Genomic DNA, 7,686 nt, shown 5'->3' with positions numbered 1-7,686 from the left:
TTTCACCTAGCGCTATGATAATTTGCAGGCATACATAAGAGCCCACGATGTACAAAAAAGTCTCTTGGAACCATGGGCTAAACCAAACAGGAAGTCCGCCATTTTGATTTATGATGGGATTTGTTGCCATTTTTGTGGCCTTTTTCAGGGGTCATATTTTAACGAACCCCTCCTACAAAATTTATCCGACTGTCTTCAAACTTGGTATGTTTCATATTAAGATGTTTAAGATGCAAAGTAATCGAAAGTTTTTTATTTTGTCACACGCTGTTGCCATAGCAATGCATGGGAATTGCACACCATATTTTGCGTTTTGATTAAACACCTAAAGCTATGATAATTTGCAGGCAAACATAAGAGCTCAGGATGTACAAAAAAAGTCTCTTGGAGCAATATGCTAAACCAATCAGGAAGTCCACCATTTTGATTTACGTTGGGATTTGTAGCCATTTTTTGTGGCCTTTTTTAGGGGTCATATTTTAACGAACTCCTCCTACAAAATTTATCCGACTGTCTTTAAACTTGGTGTGCTTCATCTTAAGATGTTTAAGATGCAAAGTTATCGAAAGTTATTTATTTTGTCGCACGCCGTTGTCATGGCGATGCATTGTTTGCCAAGTAAAATGTTACTTTTTTTTTTTGGTCTAAACATGTGCAAAAACTCATGAAACTTTACACACACATCAGGCTTGTCATCAGCATTAATATTTTAGAGATTTCTTATTCAATTTGCAATAAATGGTTCAATAGCGCCCTCTAGACATTTTTATGAAGCTTTTGCAAATGTTTTGTGTTTTATGATTCAGCTAGATTTGTAAAAATTGGGATACCTATCAGCCTAAGACTTACAAAAAGGTTTCTAAAGCCATATGCTGAATCAAAAAGGAAGTCTGCCATTTTGATTTACTTTGGTATTTGTAGCCATTTTTTGGGGCCTTTTATAGGGGTCATATTTTCAACAGAACTTATCAGATCGTCTTCATTCTTTGGCGTGTTTCATCTTAAGATATTTAAGATGAAAAGTTATTGAATTTTTTTATTTTGTCACACGCCTTTGCTGTAGCCATGCATTGTTTGTGAAGAAAAATGCTTTTTTGAGAGTCTAAATATGGGTGAAAACTCACAAAACTTTGCACACGCACCAGACCTGTCTAGAACATGAATATTTTATTTAGAGATTTGTTGTGCTATTTGTAATAAATGGCTCAATAGCGCCCTCTAGACATTTTTATGAAGTCTTTCCGATTATATGATTCAGCTAGATGTGTGAATATTGGCAGGCATGCCGAATATATTCAAAAAGTATTCTATATAGCCATGTGCCAATCCATTTTGATTTTATTTTGTTAATTGTGCATCGTTTTTGGCCTTTCCATGAAACTTTAAAAACACAAAGCATGGCAAAAACGTTTACAATTTAGATGGTTTCCTATTTGACAGTACCCCAACATGCCAGTACCCCGACGTGCAAATACCCCAACGTGGCCCGGGTTGCGAGGGCCCTTTATAGCTGCTCGCAGCTCTAGTTCTTCTTCTTTTTATTTGTTATTATTCTTTTCCGCAAACAATCACATTTTTGAGACTCTAAACGTGAACGAAAACTCACCAAACTTTACACACACGTCAGGCCTGGCGAAAAATTTTATATTTTAAAGTCGCCATAGGTGATAACAGAAAAATGGCTCCATAGCGCCACCTACATAGGTTAAACAGATCCCTGGCCCGCTACGATTGTCCGACGGCTATGAAAATTGTGTGGCACCTGTAGCACATCCAGATGAACAAAAACCTCTTTGATGTGTGTACCCTAAAATAGACAGGAAGTGAGATATGAGTATTTAAATGTCCAATTTTGGCCAATTTTTGCACATTTACAGGGGTCATACTTTTGCCTGCTTCTCCTACACGGTTAATCCAATTGACTTAAAACTTGGGATGTACCATCTCAAGACCTGGGACAACACCATGGTAAAAAATCTAAAGTTTTCGACATACTATATGACGGCGGTGGGGCATCAAATTTAGAGTTTCAAAACTCTTACTAAACGTAGTATTGCCGGTTGTATGTTTAACCTAGAGCTACGAAAATTGGTACACATATGTAACAGACTATGACCTACAAAAAAGTCTGTTGGTGCCATATGCTAAACCCAACAGGAAGTCCGCCAGAGGCGGGGCATCAAATTTTGAGTTTCAAAATTCTTACTTAATGAAGCATTCCCGGCTGTACGTTTCACCTAGAGTTACCAAAATTTAAAGACATATGTAACAGCCCTCAAGGTACAAAAAACTCTTTTTGAACCATATGCTAAACCTAACAGAAAGTCCACCATTTTGATTTACTTTGGAACGTGTTCCCATTTTTTTGGCCATTTCATAGGGGTCCTATTTTCACGAACTCCTCTTACAGAGTTTATCAGATCGTCTTCAAACTTGGTGTGATTCATCTTAAGATGTTGAAGATGAAAAGTTATTGAAAGCTTTTTATTTCGCTGCACGCTGTTGTCGTGGCAAGCACTTGTTTGCAAAGGAAAAAAAATTCTTCTTAATGAAGAATTCTCAGTTGTACGAAGCAGCTAGAGCTACGAAAATTTGTAGACATATGTAACAGCCCACGATGTACAAAAAAGTATCTTGCTGCTTTGTGCTAAACCCAACAGGAAGTCCCGCAAGGGCCGGGCATCACTTTTTGAACTAAAAAACTCCTCTTTAACGAAGCATTCCCGGTTGTACCTTTCACCTAGCGCTATGATAATTTGGAGGCATACATAAGAGCCCACGATGTACAAAAAAGTCTTTTAGAACCATATGCTAAGCCAAACAGGAAGTCCGGCATTTTGATTTACTTTGCTATTTGTAGCCATTTTTTGGGGGCCTTTTATAGGCCTCATATTTTCTACAAAACTTATCAGATTGTCTTCATTCTTTGGCATGTTTCATCTGAAGTATTGCCGGTTATACGTTTAATCTAGAGCTACGAAAATTGGTACACATATGTAACAGACTATGATCTACAAAAAAGCCTGTTGGTGCCATATGCTAAACCTAACAGGAAGTCCGCCAGAGGCAGGGCATCAAATTTTGCATTTCAAAATTTTTACTTAATGAAGCATTTCCGGCTGTACGTTTCACCTAGAGTGACCAAAATTTGAAGACATATATAACAGCCCTCGAGGTACAAAAAACTCTTTTTGAACCATATGCTAAACCTAACAGGAAGTCTGCCATTTTGATTTACTTTGGAACATGTTGCCATTTTTTTGGCCATTTCATAGGGGTCTTATTTTAACGAACTCCTCCTACAGAGTTTATCCGATCATCTTCAAACTTGGTGTGATTCATCTTAAGATGTTGACGATGAAAAGTTATTGAAAGCTTTTTATTTCGTCGCACGCTGTTGTCGTGGCATGCACTGTTGGCAAAGGAAAAAAAAATCCTTCTTAATGCAGCGTTCCCAGTTGGACGAAGCAGCTCGAGCTACAAAAATTTGTAGACATATGTACACATTTGTCCACATATATATATTTACATATGCATGTAAAAAAATTATGTCAGGCTAAACTAAATGGTTGATTAGGCCCCACACATTTTCACCTTACCATACCCGGCCCTCTTTGCAAAAGGTTTGAACACTCCTGGCCTAAACCTAGGTGTATACTCAAACTATGCACGCACATAAAGCCTGGAACAAAATGTGTAATTTAGAGGGTTCTTGTTTTGTTTTTTGTATTCCTTATATTTCATGTCATTATACTTGACACACTATTTTTACTACTCACTGAATCAGTTATAAGAACATTTAATTGATACAATCCAATCACATCCTAGAGAATTGAAAACACATTCAATCATGAGGTTGTTAAGACACATTTACTTCTGTAGCACTTAACCACAAACAAGTTGCGACATCCCCTGATCTAACCCTCCAACCGGGCAAGGAAAAACTTTCAGGGGTCATATTTTAACGAACCCCTCCTACAAAATTTATCCGACTGTCTTCAAACTTGGTGTGTTTCATCTTAAGATGTTTAAGATGCAAAGTAATCGAAAGTTTTTTATTTTGTAACACGCTGTTGCCATAGCAATGCATTGTTTGTCAAGTGCTGCTTTTTTTTTTTTATACACATGAAAATTCATGAAACTTTGCAAACACATCAGACTTGTCATGAACATGAATTTTCAGAGATTTATTGTGCAATTTGCAATAAATAGCGCCCTCTAGACATTTTTATGAAGCATTTCCGATTGTATGATTATGCTAGACCTACAAAAAAGTATTATGTAGCCATTTGCCAAACCAAAGAGGAAGTCCGCTATTTTGATTTTATTTTGGGAATTATTCATAATTTTTGGCCTTCTTCATTAAACTTTGCACAGACAAGGCATGGAAAAAACTAACATTTTAAATGGTCCTTGTTCCATGTAACAGTACCCCAACGTGCCAGTACCCTGACGTGCAAGTAACCCAACGTTGTGCTCAATAGCGCCCTCTATGCATTTTTATGGAGCATTTCCAATTGTATGATTCAAGCGATACACAACTAAAGATGACTTGACCTAGATTTGTGAAAACTGGGAGGCATACCTATTAGCTTAAGACCTACAAAAAGTATTCTGTAGCTGTATGCTAAACCTAAAAGGAAGTCCGCCATTTTGAATTTATTTTGGGAATTGCGCAACATATTTGGCCTTTTGATAAAACTTTGCACACACAAGGCTTGTCAAAAACATTTTAGATGGTCCTTGTCCTATTTGACAGTACCCCAACATGCCAGTACCCCGACGTGCAAGTACCCCAACGTGGCCCAGGTTGCGAGGGCCCTTTATAGCTGCTCGCAGCTCTAGTTCTTATTATTATTCTTCTCCGCAAACAATCGCATTTTTGAGACGCTAAACGTGAACGAAAACTCACCAAACTTTACACGCACATCAGGCCTGGCGAAAAATTTGATATTTTAAAGTCGCCATACATGATAACAGAAAAATGGCTCCATAGCGCCACCTACATAGGTTAAACGGATCCCTGTCCCGCTACGATTGTCCTATGGCGACGAAAATTGTGTGGCACCCGTAGCACATCCAGATGAACAAAAACCTCTTTGATGTGTGTACCCTAAAATAGACAGAAAGTGAGGTATGATCATCTGACTGTCCAATTTTGGCCCAGTTTTGCACATTTACAGGGGTCATACTTTTGCCCGCTTCTCCTACACGGTTAACCCGATTAACTTCAAACTTGGGATGGACCATCTCAACACCTGGGACAACATCATTGTAAAAAATCTAAAGTTTTTGATATACTATATGACGTCGGCGACGCATCAAATTTAGAGTTTAAAAATTCTTACTTCATGAAGCATTGCCGGTTGTACGTTTAATCTAGAGCTACGAAAATTTGTACACATATGTAACAGGCTATGACCTACAAAAAACTCTTTTTGAACCATATGCTAAACCTCACAGGAAGTCCGCCATTTTGATTTATTTTGGAACGTGTTGCCATTTTTTTGGCCATTTCATTGGGGTCTTATTTTAACGAACTCCTCCTACAGTGTTTATCCGATCATCTTCAAACTTGGTGTGATTCATCTTAAGATGTTGAAGATGAAAAGTTATTGAAAGCTTTGTATTTCGTCGCACGCTGTTGTCATGGCATGCACTGTTTGCAAAGGAAAAAAAATATCCTTAAAGAAGCATTGCCAGTTGTACGAAGCAGCTAGAGCTACGAAAATTTGTAGACATATGTAACAGCCCAAGATGTACAAAAAAGTCTCTTGGTGCCCTGTGCTAAACCCAACAGGAAGTCCCCCAGGGGCCGGGCATCACATTTTAAGATAAAAAACTCCTCTTTAACAAAGCATACCCGGCTGTACGTTTCACCTAGAGTTACCAAAATTTGTAGAGGTATATAACAGCCCTCGAGGTACAAAAAACTCTTTTTGAACCATATGCTAAACCTAACAGGATGTCCGCCATTTTTATTTACTTTGGAATGTGTTGCCATTTTTTGGGCCATTTCATAGGGGTCATATTTTAACGAACTCCTCCTACAGAGTTTATCCGATCATCTTCAAACTTGGTGTGACTCATCTTAAGATGTTGAGGATGAAAAGTTATTGAAAGCTCTTTATTTCGTCGCACGCTGTTGTCGTGGCATGCACTTTTTGCAAAGGAAAAAAATCCCTCTTAATGAAGCATTCCCAGTTGTACGAAGTAGCTAGAGCTACAAAAAATTGTAGACATATGTAACAGCCCACAGTGTACAAAAAAGTCTCTTGGTGCCATGTGCTAAACCCAACAGGAAGTCCCCCAGGGGCCGGGCATCACATTTTGAGCTAGAAAACTCCTCTTTAACGAAGCATTCCCGGTTGTACGTTTCACCTAGCGCGATGATAATTTGCAGGCATACATAAGAGCCCACGATGTACAAAAAAGTCTCTTGGAACCATGTGATAAACCAAACAGGAAGTCTGCCATTTTGATTTACGATGGGATTTGTTGCCATTTTTTGTGGCCTTTTTCAGTTGTCATATTTTAACGAACTCCTCGTACAAAGTTCATCCGACCGTCTTCAAACTTGGTGTGTTTCATCTTAAGATGTTTAAGATGCAAAGTTATCAAAAGTTTTTTATTTTGTCGCACGCTGCTGCTATAGCGATGCAGTTTGCCAAGTGAAGTGCTGCTTTGTTTTTTTATCTATACATGTGTGAAAACTTATGAAACTTTGCAAACACATCAGACTTGTCATGAACATGAATTTTTAGAGATTTATTGTGCAATTTGCAATAAATAGCGCCCTCTAGACATTTTTATGAAGTATTTCCGATTGTATGATTCTGCTAGATTTGTGAAAATTAGGACAGACCCCTATCAGCCTAATACCTACAAAAAAGTATTATGTAGCCATTTGCCAAACCAAAGAGGAAGTCCGCTATTTTGATTTTATTTTGGGAATTATACATCATTTTTGGCCTCTTTCATTAAACTTTGCACAGACAAGGCATGGAAAAAACTAACATTTTAAATGGTCCTTGTTCCATGTAACAGTACCCCAACGTGCCAGTACCCTGACGTGCAAGTAACCCAACGTTGTGCTCAATAGCGCCCTCTATGCATTTTTATGGAGCATTTCCAATTGTATGATTCAAGCGATACACAACTAAAGATGACTTGACCTAGATTTGTGAAAACTGGGAGGCATACCTATTAGCTTAAGACCTACAAAAAGTATTCTGTAGCCGTATGCTAAACCTAAAAGGAAGTCCGCCATTTTGAATTTATTTTGGGAATTGCACACCATATTTTGCGTTTTGATTAAACTTTGCACATACAAGGCTTGTCAAAAACATTTTAGATGGTCCTTGTCCTATTTGACAGTACCCCAACGTGCCAGTACCCCGACGTGCAAGTACCCCAACGTGGCCCGGGTTGCGAGGGCCCTTTATAGCTGCTCGCAGCTCTAGTTATTCTTCTTCTTCTTCTTTGTTATTATTCTTTTCCGCAAACAACCACATTTTTGAGGCACTAAACATGAACGAAAACTCACCAAACTTTACACGCAGATCGGGTCTGGCGAAAAATTTGATATTTTAAAGTCGCCATACATGATAACAGAAAAATGGCTCTGTAGCGCCACCTACATAGGTTTAACGGATCCCTGTCCCGCTACGATTGTCCTATGGCTAC

Source organism: Festucalex cinctus, chromosome 11 (genome assembly GCF_051991245.1).
Source record: "Festucalex cinctus isolate MCC-2025b chromosome 11, RoL_Fcin_1.0, whole genome shotgun sequence".
Taxonomy (NCBI): Eukaryota; Metazoa; Chordata; class Actinopteri; order Syngnathiformes; family Syngnathidae; genus Festucalex; species Festucalex cinctus.
This window is presented reverse-complemented; position numbering follows the sequence as displayed.